Source organism: Sminthopsis crassicaudata, chromosome X (genome assembly GCF_048593235.1).
Source record: "Sminthopsis crassicaudata isolate SCR6 chromosome X, ASM4859323v1, whole genome shotgun sequence".
NCBI classification, from domain to species: Eukaryota; Metazoa; Chordata; class Mammalia; order Dasyuromorphia; family Dasyuridae; genus Sminthopsis; species Sminthopsis crassicaudata.
The window spans coordinates 17,118,259-17,134,907 of record NC_133623.1 but is presented as its reverse complement, the minus strand read 5'-3'; the positions used below and the strand labels follow the sequence as shown (position 1 = coordinate 17,134,907).

The 16,649-nt window shown below is 37.8% G+C and overlaps 1 pseudogene; it reads right to left on the bottom strand.

The window, feature by feature from the left end:
* Positions 1–222: 222 nt before the first annotated feature.
* Positions 223–9,805, bottom strand: LOC141548526 (WD repeat-containing protein 82 pseudogene; annotated as a pseudogene).
* Positions 9,806–16,649: the final 6,844 nt, after the last annotated feature.

The following is a 16,649-nucleotide window of genomic DNA, read 5'->3' as shown; positions in this document are numbered from 1 at the left end:
AGGCACGGATGGACTGTGAGCGGTGATCAAGTGGAGAGAATACCCCTATCGATGAGAAACACAGACAGCAGAATAAGGTGAGTGGATATTACTCAGCTCACAGGAGTCGGATAGTAAGACTAGTGAGTTGATTGATGCGTACATATATCTTAGACAAGCCTTGAATATACACAAAGATCTATACCTGGAGGTGTATAGAAGGAAAAAGAGTACAGGGGACAATGTATGTAGGAAATGGGAAAGCACATGAAATGATCTCAGATACTCCACCATAAAAAGGTCCCTTTTCAACTCCAGCGTTCTCTCAGAAGCTGAATGTCTGCGCATTGTAGAGATCTGTGTATAACAGACGATTCAGGTCCCAGGTGGCTTAAAAGGTGATGAAGAGAGCCGTGGCATGGAGAAGCAGGTAAAGCACAGGACCATCGATGATCCGCCTACAAGAACTGATGGAAAAGGCAGCATTAAAGACATATATGATCAGAAAACATAATGGACTGCTCACACCATGGGCGGGAGGGCTGACACGCTGGCACCTACAAAATACTAAAAGATAGACAATATGTCCTACAAGGGTCCTGGGCTTTGTGAAGGATGTGGAAAAGAAATGTACAGAATAAGCCCGTGTGGATGGGTTCTGGGCCTTTTGAGTACAGGGGAAGGGAATAAATGCTCTCACTCATAAGATCTCATTTTTCCTAGAACATAAAAATCACCTGTTTATAAATTCTGGGAAAGGAGGAACTGTCTCTCCTACCATTGCACCTTTCTTTCTCAATGGCCAGCATTGGGCTTGCACGATGTTTATGATATTGCCCAGTGTGCATTAATAGCAAAGGGCTGTTGACTTTGGTGGGCTTTTTGAAAATTGTGTCAAGATTGATCTAACTTTAACTGGGCATTACCAATGTCTAGCTGCATACACACACGTGAAATCCAAACACTTTTACTGATTAAGAAGTTATTTCTGAGTTTTGGAGCTTGTAACAACTTTTCTCTGCTGCTGACTTTCCACAGTGACACCTGATAAATTAGTGATAGGAGAGGAGGTTATACTCTCTGCTATTTTGGGACACCGTGACTCACATCATGAATCATACTCTAGCACTCCCTAATGAGAGATCAATAATGTTTGCAGAGAGAGACCCTACAGTATTCTATAAATAATGAGAGGTTAGGGTAAAGTGCAGTAGACAACAGTCTAATCATATTTCTATCTGAGGAGTTTTGCTTTGCTTTCCCCCCCCCTAAATCATGCTTTGAATATGATAAATGCACTGAAATAGAAATTCCTAACAAATACTATAATGTCTCATTCAGACATTAGATGCAGTTACTTACCATTGTTAAGGATCTCACTCCCTTAATTATCCTACTTTTTCCTCATTTGTCTTTTCCCAGGAGATCTGCATCTGAAACCCAAATAAAAGTATAGATATTTTGATTAAATTAATTCTGGATTAATGTGGATTCTAATGTGGAATATATTTTATTTTCTTAAGGTCCTTACAAATAGGCTGTCTTTCTATGCAGCGAATGCATGCCAACAATCCTAGGTGTCATTTTGTCATTGGCGGTAGTTTCTATGACCCCTGAGAGGCAATTCGTTGTAGCAGAGGTCATTGGAAATGGTAGGCAGGAACCGTCCATTCTGAAACTCGCTCGGTCTCCAGTGGTCTTTAAGAATACTGGACAACGCATCCACTTATTCTGTCCTGGATGTAGCTTCTCATCTAAAAAACAAAAAGAAAAAAAATTGGTTTGCATTTGATCAGATGTTGTGAATCTCGAAAATCTTTTCTATAATAGGTCCTTCTGGCTGGCTGTAGGAACTGACAGATCTCTTTTCAGAGTAAACTTTTGAAACAAATGAAAGAAATACTAATGTAATTGGTTGTTAATGAAAATAAGGATAAAAGGAAAAAGGTGGAAGGACTTAGATGAACTGATGCTGAATTAAGTGAGCAGAACCAGGAGAACACTGTACACAGTAATAGCAACTTATGTGATGATCAACTATGATAGACTTAGCTCTTCTCAGCAATGCAATGATCCAAGACAATTCCAAAAGACATAAGAAAGAAAATGCTGACCACATCCAAAGAACTACGGAGACTGAAGACAGATTGAAGCATGTTGTTTTCACTTTTTGTGTTTTTCCCTTTTATTCTGAGACTTCTTTCACAACATGACTAATGTGGAAAGATTTTTAACATGATTGAACATGTCTTACCTCAGATTGCTTGCTGTCTTGGGAGCAGGAAGGGTTAGGAGGGACCACGATATCTTCCAAAGATGAATGCTGAAAATCATCTTTACATATAATTGAAAATAAGATAAAATACTATTAATTAAAAAAATCAAAAATCAAAAATAAAAGAGACATGATGATGAAAAAAAGTAACATTTTCTCATTCAAATTTACAGAATCCCTGAAATCTGCCCCAGGACTAGGCTAAAAACACTTCACTAAGTTAGTGTTATCATTATCTTCAGTTGTGATATTCACCAAACAAGGTTAACTCTTGTTTTTGTAGGTTTATTTATATTATCATATGAGAAGAGCAAAACTTTACTTATTGATCAAAAAATTACAACTGGAACCAATAGAAGAAATGTCTAGTAAGATCCAACCTTTAATCACTGAGTTTTAAATAAACTGCAAAGGTCCAGCCCATATGAGAGCAAAGAACAGAGGCATTTCAGGATCAAATGATAGAGACTCAATATCCTTTTGATGAAGAGGGGGGAAAATCAAAACAAAAACAAAACAAAAAATTCTAATCGAGGTTTTTCCTGGCTAGTCTAGAAAAAAATTTCAGGAAACTGGCTTTCATTTTGTCACAGTCTTGTTGCTAAATGAACATTCCTGTGATAAGAATTTTTGTCCTTTAGTTAAAGATGCTATTCATAGATGGAAAGCCATGGATGAAAATATTGGAAATCTCATTCCACTATTCCACTCAATAGCTCTCTAATTGTAATATTTAATTGCCCAGCATGCTATTTTAAGGTGATAAATAATACAAAACTAGCATAGTGGGAAATAAAGCCCTAAAAATAAAAACCCACTCAAAATCTACCTGAGTCTAATATTGTTGAGTTACACTATTTAGGAGAATTCTCAAAGAAGCACTGGGAACATCAAGTTTTTCCAGTCAAAAGGAGACCAAAACAGCCCTTTCCCAAATTTTCCATCTGTGAGTGATTACAAAGCTATTCCACTGGGTTATGCCTAAAACGTTAGAGCAACTGAGTTTTCTTGGCTAGAGTGAGTTCTCTACTTTTGCCCATTTGAGTAGGTAGGAACCTAGAACAGGGTGTAGAATGTGACGAAGTAGAAGTTTTGATAATTCTTTTGCTATTTTTTTTCAAAATTAAGTTTATGACATAGAATATTACATTTAAAAGTCAAAGGTCAGGTGGGCAGAGAGCTGGGAGATGGAAGCCGATCAGTCCAACACCCTCTCTTTAAAGATGAAAGAAATGAACTGACTTGCCTAAGATCACACAGGTAGAAAACAATACGTGTGGAGAACTTTTAGTAGCTCACTGAGGAATGGCAGTCACCTAGAAAACTTTGCCTTCATGATTTCTCAAACTTCTTCAAAATCAGCAATTCAGGGCCAGAAGGGACCTTAGAGATTACCTCGTCAAAACCTATCACGTAACAGAAGAGGCCTGAGAGGTCAAGGGGCTTCCTTAAGCTTATGATGCATTAAGCTCCAGAAATGGAATTCAAATGACAATCTAGTTCTTTCAATTTGAGCTCAGATTCCTGTTTCACTGCCCCATGCTGTATCGCTCAAAGACTATGTGTGTTACCAGAATGCCAATCCTATCCTATCCTATGAATAAGAAAAAGGTGCACTCATGTTTTCAGCTGCAGAACAGACTCATCCTTGGATAAATGTAGCCTTTTTGATATTGACTTGTATTTTCTTGAAGAGAGGCAGCATAACATTGTGAATTCTTTACTACATAGGTATAAAAAAGATGGGTCCACAAGCCCATAATACTAAGTGCTCCAAATCAGACTGAAAAGTACTTGGAGAATAATGAACAAAATGAATAACAATACAAAAAACATAGATGATATGACATTTTAAATGTAAATCACTATGAAGCCCACATAGATCCTTATGTACCAAATTGTGACCGGTTACCATTTGACTTCAAGCCAGGTTATATGCATTCACCTCTAATTTAAGTTAGATTTGTGTTTTTCAATATCTTTGTCTAGCATTAAAAAAAAACAAAACAAAACACAATTGTTTGTCATTATTCCTCTTTTAAGTAAATACTTTGTCCCTATGATTAGTATTTACCCACTATAATACAATCCTATTTCCCCAGACCCTTCCCTCCTTTCTTTCCTTTGCATTTGTTAAATCTCCCCTTTTGTTTTTATCTTCCGAATAGTTAACTCAAAATTCTTCTCCTCCCTTTCAACTTCTGTTATCTTCTTTTTTTCTGCACTGTTTTCTAAGTTTTGCTTTGCATTATTCCTCTCAATTATCTTCCCTTCCTATCTATCCTGAAATTGAAATTTCTTGTGTAATCTCTTTGGATTCCTGATACAGTTAAAGCTTCTTATGTCTCTGGATTGAGCTCATTTTTTCTAACCAATTCCTCTGTTAATACTTTTTTATAGAGCTTGACCCAGCATTTTTTGATTGTCCTTCAATCTTAGAACTATCAGTTCATGAGAAAAACATTGTAGATAGGATGTCTGATACTACCCCATGGGAGACATTATGCTATGTTTCAAACTGTTTGAGCCAATTAAGAGCCTCAGCATTTCCACTGGTGGGGCCTTCTCTTCTGTACTCATGTTCCTTCACAACCTTCTGGGTACCAGATGCTGGCAGGAGTTTGCAAATCCCATTGCCTGGCTCAGGTTATTATTCATGCAGGCATAATGGTCTCTCATAATGCACTAATTCTCCCCAAATTAAATACATCGTGAGATCCCTCATTTCTTACCATAGTCATATACTTTTTCTCCTATGGGAGGGCCTACCCCAAGGCCCTTGCATGATTGAGCCCCCTTATTTCATTTCTCCATTTCAATCCTGTTCCCATTCTCTTATCCATCTTGTTGATCTTATCTTTTGGATATTTTCCCATTGACTTGATAGCCATCCCACCCATTTGTGCCTGTGCTCCTTGGCCTTCTCCCACTATAATTCTGTCCCATAACATAAAATGATTCACCTGTACTGAGGGGTTTAGTCCGTTGGTCTTCAGTTCTGCTCCTCCACTGTCACTTCCACTTCTTGCCATCTCTGCTCCCAGCTTTATCTTCTCACAGCCTTTATGAAACTCGATTTTTTTTTTTTGGTGTGGTGACTATCTACTCTACAAGTCAGTCTTTCTCTTTTTAAAGCAATAAACTCTAAAGGTAGGCTAATTCATTTCATAATCATACTATTCTATACTAAGTTTGATTTTGGAAGGAAGGTAGGAATATCTCAAATGTCTCTCTTTTGATGACTATTTCTCTTTTTGGCGCTGGCTACTATAAGGTTTGTATGGCCTAACATTTTTGATTGTAGATGGAGATTTTTTTCAGAGAAAAAAAAAACAAAATCTATTTCATTGTCTTCTGTAATTTGTAATGGATATGAATAATTTCTTTGCTTTACATTTAAAGTTCTTTTTCCTGCTTACATATTGCATTTATTGTATTAGGACTATTCATTTTAAACACAGTACACCTGGATTTTTTTTTCTGTTGAAGTGAACTGTGAATGCTTTTGATTGAGGCTTGATTTTCAGTGTTAAAAATTTCTGGGTGGCTTTCCTATATTATTTCCTACACTAAGATGATCAGCTTTTGTGGTTTTTCATGTTATTCTGAGAGTCTTTGATCTTTAAATTATCTCTCTTCAAGGTCAATGGTTTTCCTTTATAGAGACTGTATTATTTTAACTTCTTTGCACTTAATGCTTGCCTTGTCAGTTTTTTCCCCTTCACTGTTATTGTAAGCCAAATATGTTCATGTCTCATGTCTTTGGAGATGCTTTCTATGAATAATGACATTTTTTGTTAAGTGAATTTTTCTTTTGAGAGCCAGAAATTCTGTGATATAACCATCTCTCAAGTCATCTCTTATGGATTTCCTCCCTTTTTTGAACCATTCAGGAATCTCTTACTGTTCATGTTGACTTTGAATTCTAGAGACCTCCAGTAGTTTTTATCAGGTATTATTTCATTTCTCTTTTTTAAATCAGGTACTATTTCATTTCTTTTTGATGACTTAGTATTCATTTGTTTTTTATATAATTTTAGAATCTTCTCTTTGGAGTTGGTTATTAGGGTTCTAAGGTTTTAATGAGCTTTATACCTCTTGATATCATATTTGTACCTTAAAAATCAGTCACTTTCTTATTCTTCTCTTTTTAATAGTGGTTATACTGCCTGGGCTGGACTGTAAAACTAGGTCAACCTCAGCCCAAGGTTAGGGACTTAGTGTTCAAAAGTCCTTACCCTCAGCAGCTTCTGGGGGGACGGGGACGACAAGTTAGATTTTCTTTTAAAAGAAAGAGTTTGGAATATGCGATTTTTAAGTCTCTTCCAAGTCTTTTTAGTGTGGATGCAACTGTGTTTAGGGATGAAGGAGGCTCAAGATTTTATTGGCTCCCCGTTGAAAACTACAATAAAAAGGAGACTACGCCAAGGGTCCACATTTATGCTCAAAAACCAGACATAGCTCAGATCCAAGAACAAGTATAATGAACTATATAACTAGAAAAACTGAGTTTTGACTTCAGGTCTGCAGCATTAAGATTAGTTTTGAAGGGAGGCAGGAAAAAGAAATAAAGGAGGTTCAGTGATGTTCACAAAACAGGACTGAGTGAAAAATGTTTTACGTCATTGAAATCACACCAAGATTCAGTTCCTACATCCTGACACTACCTGCCCTTCAATGCGCAGACCTTGATGATCAGTGGAAGAATTAGTCATCAAGAGTAGGCAGCCAGAATGACATGTTAGAACATGCACTGGCAAAAGTCATGAATTTAGGATTGAACTGCAAGCAGGTTATGGGATTTGTGTGTTTCCCATCTAACAGAGCCACCTTAAGTCCAGTTTCTGCATTCCAGACGTGGATCTTACCATCTTCAGAGCCAATCATAATAAACTGAGAATCTGGAGTGAAGGAAGCCTCCAGTGGTAGACCCTGTCTGTTGTTAAACCCTGAAAGTGTATGTATCCCTATTCCATTAAAGGCATCAATCAAGCGAATTACATGGCCATTGGTAGATAAGAGGATGAATTTGCCATCCTGGCTGAACTTTAATCCTGTCCACTCACAGGTACTTTCTTGTGGCATTTTGAAGGTTGCAAATGGTCCTTTATCAAAAGAGCGGAGATCGTAAAGTTTAACCATTTCAGAATTGATCCCAACTGCAAAAATTAATCCTTCTGGGTCAAAAGAACAAACTGGCTTTCCCTGGAGATGCATTAAGCCCTGGCAGTTAGGAGATCGGAGATCCCAGAGTCTGATGGTTTTATCCATAGACCCAGAAATAAAAGTATCATCTACCGGTGACATGGATAATGCCACGACATTCTTGTGGTGCCCAGGGAAGTATCTAATGTATTTGTTCTCATTCACAGCCAGATATCTGATAGTATCATCTATTTTGCTACAGCTATATACTACAGTGTCTTCTTCCCTTGTGTATCTGATAATGTCTACCCCGTATTTCTTACTGTACAGCGTTCTCTTTGGCTTGCCCTCCTGACAGTCGTACACGATGATGACATCATCGGTGCTGCTTGAGATGACAGTCTGGCCAGTGGGACTGAAATCTAAACTCTTGATTTTGTCTGTGTTCTCGCGGAACACCTTGGCTACTCGAAAGCTCCGTATGACAACGTCTGTCAGCTTCATGGTTCTGTAGTCCTGTATGCAAGAAGAAGACCTTGGAGTTAGAGGGAAAAGGTAGCTAGAGCACTTGGTGAAAAAGAAGCAGAATGGCCTAGGAGCAGTAGGAGGATCAGCAATGTGGTTACTAAGCATGAGGGCCTAGGGCTCTGATGGAGCCATCCGTTATTGGCTTCCAAACCACAATTAAATTTTACTTGACTATTTCAACTCAGAAAGTAATTAAGAAAATGTTAATAAACCAAAATGAACTTAAAAGTATCTAAAATTTTTAATAAGGCAGAGTCTGATATATAACTATGAAGCGAAATGTAAAACATTTACAAGTATAAGGCTCCATGAGGTTAGTGAAATAAACCAGGGGCTGTGAAGCCGCTAGCTAGATCGGGGAGAGGCAATAATAGAGTTATAAGATTGGGGACAGCAGGAGGTCATGAGGGGGAGACATAATTAGTTTCTTTGCAGGGGAGGAAAAGGGAATATCAGCAGGTCAAGAGGGGAGAGACATTAGCAATTTTGAGGCAGGGAAGGATGAGGTGGTGGAAGGATGGAATAGGCCCAAAGGAGTGAGGTGAGGTAAAGTGAGAGCAGAATGAGGGAGAAGGAAAGGAGAATGGGAGAATAGAAGAAAGGAGTGAGGGGAGTGAAGTAAATGGAGAACAGGACAGGGAAAGGTAGAGGAGGCAAATGATAGCAGAGGAAGTTGAAAAAAAAGATGAACCATAGTGGTTCATGGGACACTATCTGCTAATTCTAATTTATGATTTTTTATCCTCTGGAGAAACTGATTTGTGACATCATAATTATTGCTAAACTACTGTTTTTGAGGCTTTTAGACTTTTTAAAAATTTAAGTTAAAATCTCGTCTTTTATTAGCATAGAAAGTCAGCATATATAATACAAACTCTGACATACAATCAGAATCATGACTTCTAAAGTCCTTAAGAAAGAAGAACTGATTCCAAGGAAGCTTACCAAAAATCACATAACAAAATAGAGATCTAAATAAGTCTTAGAGAAGATTTAAAAGAATTCACTAGAGAATTAGTTTACAAATCAAAACAGTAAAGGAGGCAAAATAGTGCAATATTTAAAGCAATGGATTTTGTGACAAAAGATGTAGATTTGTGGGGCAGCTAGATGGTCCAGTGGGTAGAGGACAGATCCTGGATCGGGAGGACCTAAGTTCAAACCCAGTCTCAGATCCTTGAGAAATCAGGGGAGGGACCAAACAAGGACTGGGGATGATAGAGAGGAGCAAAACACAGTAGACTAATGGGAATAAACATGCAATAAATGCCTATTGCATGTCAAGCACTGAATTAAGCACTTCAACAAATATTTTTCTAACTTGATTCCTACAACAATGGTCTTATTGAGCACCATTTTACAGCTGATTAAACTGAGATAGGCCAAGATTCCACAAAAAGTGAGGATCTGGGGCCACATTTGAACTCAGTTCTTCCCAACTCCAGTCTTGGAGCTTGAATCACTATGGCCGAGAGGTAGGAATAAGGGAGAAGCAATGGGAACCGCGAACAGAAGAAATGGGAAAGGATATAAAAAAACAAGAAAGGAAAAAAAATAGAACGAAGAAGAAATGAGGAGGGGGGATGAGGTAAACAGGGACCCATAAGGTTGGAGGTGGGGAAAGGAGAAAAGGAGGGGGATGGCAAACAGGACTTAGCCTAAAATATAGGATTGACCAAATGGGGCGAGAAGAATGAGGAAATGTTTGTAGAGGGGTTACTTTACCACACCTGGCAAGACTGGTAAGAATATGAGAGAACGTCAGGGCGTCGGTCTCCGTGGTCTTCTCCTCTCGGCTCGATCAGACTGTCTCCACCAACTTCGACTTCGACTTCGACTCCGACCACGGCAGCGACGGCAACTACGGCGGGCGTCCCACAGTATTGGCTGACTGCAGTTACTGAGGAGGGACAGTAGAGACTAGATGCATTGTGGGAAAGGAAGAGAAAACCGTGAGAGGAGGAGCCTCCTTATACTATCCAATGCAAATAAACCAAGGGAATAGTGGGAGTTGCCTCCTCAAAAGTACCCAATCCAAGGAAAGATGGATTGGGGAAAGATGGATTGGGGAAAGATGGGTTGGGGAAAGATGGGTTGGGGGAAGGGAGTATAGAGACTCCCCACAGAGATAGGTGCATTGTTGAAAAAGGAGGGAAAATATGTGTGAAGAAAAGGCCGAAGAGAAAAAGTGTGAAGAAAAGGCCTAAGAGAAAGGCCTGGAGAGTATATGTATGAGAGAGGAGTTGGAGGGAAACCGCATTAAGAACTGATCTGGAAGCTGGGGGGGAAAAAAAAAAGATGAACCGTAGTGGTTCATAGGAAACCCTCTACTAATTCTAATTTATGGCTTTTTCCCCTGTGGAGAAAATAGTTTGCTCAATTTATGATATAATTATTGCTAAACCACTGTTTTTTGAAGCTTTTAAAAATTTAGTTAAAATCACATCTTTCATTGGCATAGGAAATCAGCACATACAACTCAAATTCTGACATACACTCAGAGTCATGACTTAGAAGGCCCATAAGAAAGAAGAACTGGCTCTAAGGGAGCTTACCAAAAGAATTACAACAGAAAACAGAGATTGAAATAAGCACTGGAGATGATTTAAAAGAAGTCGCTAGATAATTAGTTTGCAAATCAAAACAGTAATGGAGACAAAATGGTGTACTGTTTAGAGCAATGGATGTTGTGCCAAAAGATGTAGGTTTGAGGGGCACCAGGTAAAGAATTTAACTGTCTTAGAAGTCCTCACTTACATCCTACATATAAAGAAAAAACTGGACAAGGATATCTATAAGATCCCATCTGGCTTTAAATCCTATGATGCTTTCTTACATTCTTTCCAGGTGTGAGAATCTATGATTTCTGTGAACATTTAAGATGAAGTAAATTGAGTTGTTTTAAAGGGCTAGGATATTAAGGGAAAGATTCCTGGGCAAGGAGACTTTGGAAATGCTCCTTCAAAAAGGGCACAGAAGGAAGAGATGTGCTCTGTCTGGTCCAGAGTCAAAAAGAACAGAGTTCAAACCCAGCCTCATACACGTAACTAGCTCTGTCACCCTGGGCAAGTAACTGAATTCTGTTTGCCTGAGTTTCCTCATCTGTTTAATGAGATGACAAAGGACATGACAAACCAATCCAGTATTTTTGCCAAGATGACTCCAAGTGGGATCACAAAGTCACAGACATAACAGAAACCACTGAACAACAACAACAGACGAGAAAGGCTAAAATTAGCACAGCCAAGCTGACAATTTCAGAAACTAATAACTTTACAGAGTTCATAAGTTCAATACATTGCAACTTTAATAATGTAAAAGAAAAGCAGACTCATATGATACTTGCAATTTCATGTATTACCTTCTTTTTCATTTTATCTATGGAAATGTCTTTTATTCAGTGTCAAATTCATAATCGACTTATTGAGAAGAATTTCAACAAATCAATTGAATTAGAAAATCTCAATCAACCACCCCTTTAAAAAGTGGAAAAAAAACCCAAAAATATGATACTTGTGGTGCACCCACTTCAGGAGATAGGAACCGCAGTGACTACCTAAAAGAAGGCATTCCATTTCATTACCCTTTGCAAAGATTTTAAAAGAATTTAATCTCTCTGCCTCTGCCTCTCTCTGTCACTGTTTCTGTCTCTTTCTCTCTTTCTGCCTCTCTCTCTCTCTGTTTCTCTCTGTCTCTGTCTGTCCCTGTTTCTCTCTCTTTCCCCCCTCAATCCCTCCTTCCCCCTGCATTGAACAAGATCAGAAGTCCATACCCTTGATCCTTCATCATTTCTTTAGTTAAACCTACACAGAGAATGAACCATTAATATCTGCTCAACCCTGTGTTTATAGTATAAAAAAACCCAAAAACTTAAGCAAACAGTCATTATGCCATTTAAGAGACAAATTTCTCCCTCAATTCTTTAGTAATCCGAGATCATTTCTCTGCCTCACAGAGGAACTCTGAATTTTCAGGTCAAACCCAATTTGAAATGTTAAAATTTGACCAGAGTGTAAGAAAGCTAACATTATTTACATTCAACTTTGCAGACACACATGTCTGCAAACTCAGAAGTACCTACAACTCGGCCATCCACCTGAGTCTCCCAATATCAAATCATCAAAGTTGATGACTTTTTCTCTACAACTTCAGTTCCCTCCATCCCCTTACCAAAAATCATGCCGGTGCCATCACAGTCGAGATCTTCATCCCCTCCTTCCTGGACCACTGCAAAAGGCTCGTAAGCAGGATTCCCTTCTTTCAATCAGTTCTTGGCAAAATTCTAGAGAGCATTATGAAAGGGATGGTTAGCAGACAACTGTAAAAAAAAAGAAACAATTGTGACAAAAAAAAGGAAATGCATTACTTCATCAAGGACAGGTCACACAAGATTCATTTTACTTCTTTTTTAGCAAAGATACTCAAGCTGAAGTTTGCCACAATTCTTAAGAAGGTTTAATAAAATCTCTCATGATATTCTGCAGAAAAGATAGGTCTAGGTTAGCCTATAAAGGGCCACTTCGATGAGTGGGCTTCAACCTTTTTTTTTGGGATTTCAGTTTTACTCCTAACATTCAGAAAAAATTGCCCTTAAGGTTTATCAGCTGCCCCCATTTATTTTTTCTCAAATGCCATTCTTTTCCTGACTGAAAAATATATACACAAACCAGCTCTTTATATAATTGGGGAGCTCAACTCGTTCCTGAACGAGTCTCTTCTCTAGAAATCTCAAGAAGAGCTCACTCAGGCTTCACTTGAAGACCTTGAACCCACCATGTTTCTTAAGGCAGTTTGGGGATAGTTTTGATTGTTTAGAAGTTTTTCCTGATATCATTTCTGATCATTATGCATCTTAGTTCATTATATAGCTATAATACATAATAATACAATAACAACATATTATATATATGTTTAAGCATCCTTCTTTTCAAAAGAAATTCTAATTTTCTAAAATATATATCAAAGTACAGAGCCATCTTTAGAAGGAAAACAGTAAGAAAATACTACTCAATTATAACCCACATTTCTTTGATGAAATGGCCATATACTCCTGTCATTTAAAAAAAATGAAACTTCCTAGGGAAAAATAGACCATAAAAACAGATGAGCGTACATTGGATTACTTGCTATCTAAGAGTGAGGAGAGGAGTGGTGGGAGGGAAAAATTGAGAAGACAAGGTTTTGCAAGGATAAATGTTGAAAACTCTCTTTGCATGTATTATGAAAAATAAAAATCTATTCTTAAAATAAGTAGATAATCAAATCTTCAGTCACTTCAAAATCACAATCAAGAAAAAATATGTTTAGCAATGAAAGATTTTATAACTTCCCATTAATCCATCATCTTTATTTAACAATATGTCTTTCCCATGGTTCTACTCTTGGTAACAAAGTTTAGGGGATTAAAACCAATTCAGGCATTTCTTTGTTGATTTTAAAGTCTGAAAAATATGAAAACTAGCATGTCTCATCAGCACAAAATGAACTATGTCAAGAATGGGGATGATAGCAAGGACATGATAGAGTTTAAATATGAAATGCCAGGAGATGAGGGCTGACTGGACATGAAGACCAATATTTGGGCATCAGCAAAATGCCAACTGTTTAACAGACAGCTGTTCCATAATGAACATAGATCATTATGAAGCATCTGCTTCTAATACAAACCAAATATTCTTTTCATTTTAACATTCTAGCCACAAGTCAAGGCCCACTTAAAATGCTTATTGAGCTTTTTGAATTCTGCTAGGATCACATAACAACTAAATGGGAACACTAGAAAGAATCTTAGCTGCCACCTAGTCCAACTCACACATGGAAGGAATCCCCAGTGCTCATGCCCCGTCTCTACGTGGCTACAAGTACAGATAACCAACCAGATCTCTATGGTGGGACCATTCTACTTTGCGACAGCTCTATTTGTTTCTCATCCTGACATCAGAGCCTAAACTATCCTCTTGTATAGTTTTCATTTATTGCTACTACTTCTGTTTTTAGATTAGGTTCCTTTTTACCCCCTACCCACCTAATTCCCAATTTAGAAACAGTTTTTTTTCCTAAATCCTTTGTCTACTGAACATCTGATACAGAATACTTAAAGCTGACAGCCCTTCCAGTGGCTATCTTTAAAGTTGTTGCCATTTTTAAAAACTATTTCTTAATAGATTATTTTAGATATCCAATATCTCAATGAAATCTCACGATCCAGATAGGGGGCTGCTTCATGTATCACTTATTCCCATTTTAAAGAGAAGAAAACTAAGGCTAAGGGACATAAAGTTACTCACTTAAAGTCAGACAATTGGAAAGGATTAGAGACAAGAGTTGAACCTAAGTCTTATATTCTAGACAGGGTGTCTCATACTGCCAAATCAACTACATCAGGCAAAAAAAGATGTGAATTATTGTACTCTTGTTTTTCTCCAAAAGTAGTTTCTGCAAAAAAAAAAAAAAAAAAAAAAAAAAAAGTATTGATTAGAGAGGAGTGGGGTAAGGCCCTAAATTTTAGAAGAGTCATGTTGATCTTTCCTCATTAACTGAGGTCTTAGAGTAGAGCCATATTACCAGAATGAAGTCAAGTCAGCAAGTATTTAGTAATACCTACTACGTGCTTGGTATCGTGCTAACATGTTAGGGATACAACAAAGGGCCAAAACCAAACCAAACAAAACAAAACAGTCCTTGCTCTCAAGGAATTCATAGGCTAAAGGGGGAGATGAAAATCTAAATGACTGTGTATAAAAAGAATACATACAGGATAAGTGGAGTACAGCTCAGAGTGAAGGCCTAAAGTTTAGGGAAGAGGGAGAAAAGGCAGGTCTAGAGCTGAGCCTTGATGGAAACCATGGAAGTCAGAGGAGAAAATCAGAAGGGCAAGGCTTCCAGGCATTGGGGGTGGACAATTTCAAATGAATGCTCCTTTCTTATCCTTTCAAAGGGAAAGGGTAACTAGTGAAAATGATCAGAAGTAGGTATAAGCAGAAAGGTTTGCCACATATTCAACAGAAAGGTTTCAGGTGGCTTGTTCCCCGATGTCACAGGCATCAAAAAGCAACCTGTGCACAACGCTGACGGTGGGGGAATTTTGTAAAGACCTGTCAGTGGTAAATGAATTTTGTAAACTTTGAGCACGTTTCAGCCAACACCGATGGAGCTGACAGAACAAAACATCTTTTTTTTTCCCCCACAGGTATAATTTGGGATCTCACATTTATATTCAGAAAAACTGAAGGCATAATTAGCTAATTATACAATGAGCGCTGTGGCTTCTGCTTGCTCAGAGGAGACCAACGTAAAATTTGACCCTGAAATCTTTACCCATTTCAAGTAGTCAGGGAAAAAAAACACAACAACAACTTCTAGCACATGGACACCTTCCAATTATTAATATAATCAGTAAGGATAAATATTTGGACTCAGATGTTATATGAAATGTACTTGAGGATTTTAAAATATTCTATTCTAGTTAGCGGGGGGGGGGGAAAGTTTCATCAATAAATTGGGGATCTGGTTTATTTTCAACAAGAGGACCCCAAAGTGAAAATTCTCTCCAGAAAAAAGGTATAAAATGAATACATTAACCACTTTCATTCTGGGAAGAGAGGGGTAGAATATATAGGTACTAAATGAAGGCTACTTTGTCAGACACAGCTGATATGGTGATTTGCTTCAATCAACTGTCCAATTTCCTTCTGAGGGGAGGTTCTGGGTTAGGGGGGAATTGCTAAGGAATGAGACCAATTTAATAGAAAAATCATTAATAAAATACATACTTTATAAATAAATATGAAAATATAGCCAATGCGGCAAGAGAGTTCTGGGCCTGGAATCTACAAGACCTGAGTTCATATATGACCTACTAAGTGTGCAACATTCAGTTTATTCAGATGTAAAATGGGAACAATAACAGCATCTATCAGGAATGCTGATAGATATGCAATAATATTTGTTAAGTATTTAGCACAGGAGCAACTAGATGGCACAGTGGATAGAGCACCTGGCCCTGAAATTTGAACACTGAGTTCAAAACTGGCTTCAGACACTTAACACTTCCTAGCTGTATGACCCTGGGCCACATACAAATCACTTAACCCCAATTGCCTCAGGGGAGAAAAGTATTTAGCACAGGATCTGGCACATAGTAGTAGATAAATGCTATTATCATTACTATTACTATTGTATAAATATCATATGGCATAATACATCACATTATTGTCCATAATATATTGTCTAAATAGTATAGTATCAGTAGTTCCTTTATATTTGAATAGCTTTTCTTTGTAGAAATTTCACTTTCTTGGATGATAACTTGTGTTACTGGCAAACTGGCTAAATTCTACAAACTCTTAAATTAACAATCCTTTCTTATCATGGTATTTCATTTGCTGTGATATAATACAATAAGCATTAATTACATACCTTCTGTATGCCCAGTACTGTGCTGTGAATATAATTTAAAAAAAGAAACCTGATCCCTGCCTTCAAGGGGTTTATAATCTAAGGGGAAAGTCAGTACTCAAAAGGAAATTTCAAAAGGGGGAAGAGAGGTCTCCTCCCATGACATCCTACCATGTTGGATGGTAGCCTAAGAGAGGGATGATGAAGATGATGATAGAGGTGAAATCAAGCAGAGAAGCAGGTGGCAAATGCCGAGAGGGCTTCATCTTAATAGTGCTCTACTCGGATTACCAAGTGCATATTCAGTTAACTCCCTGGCTCGTTT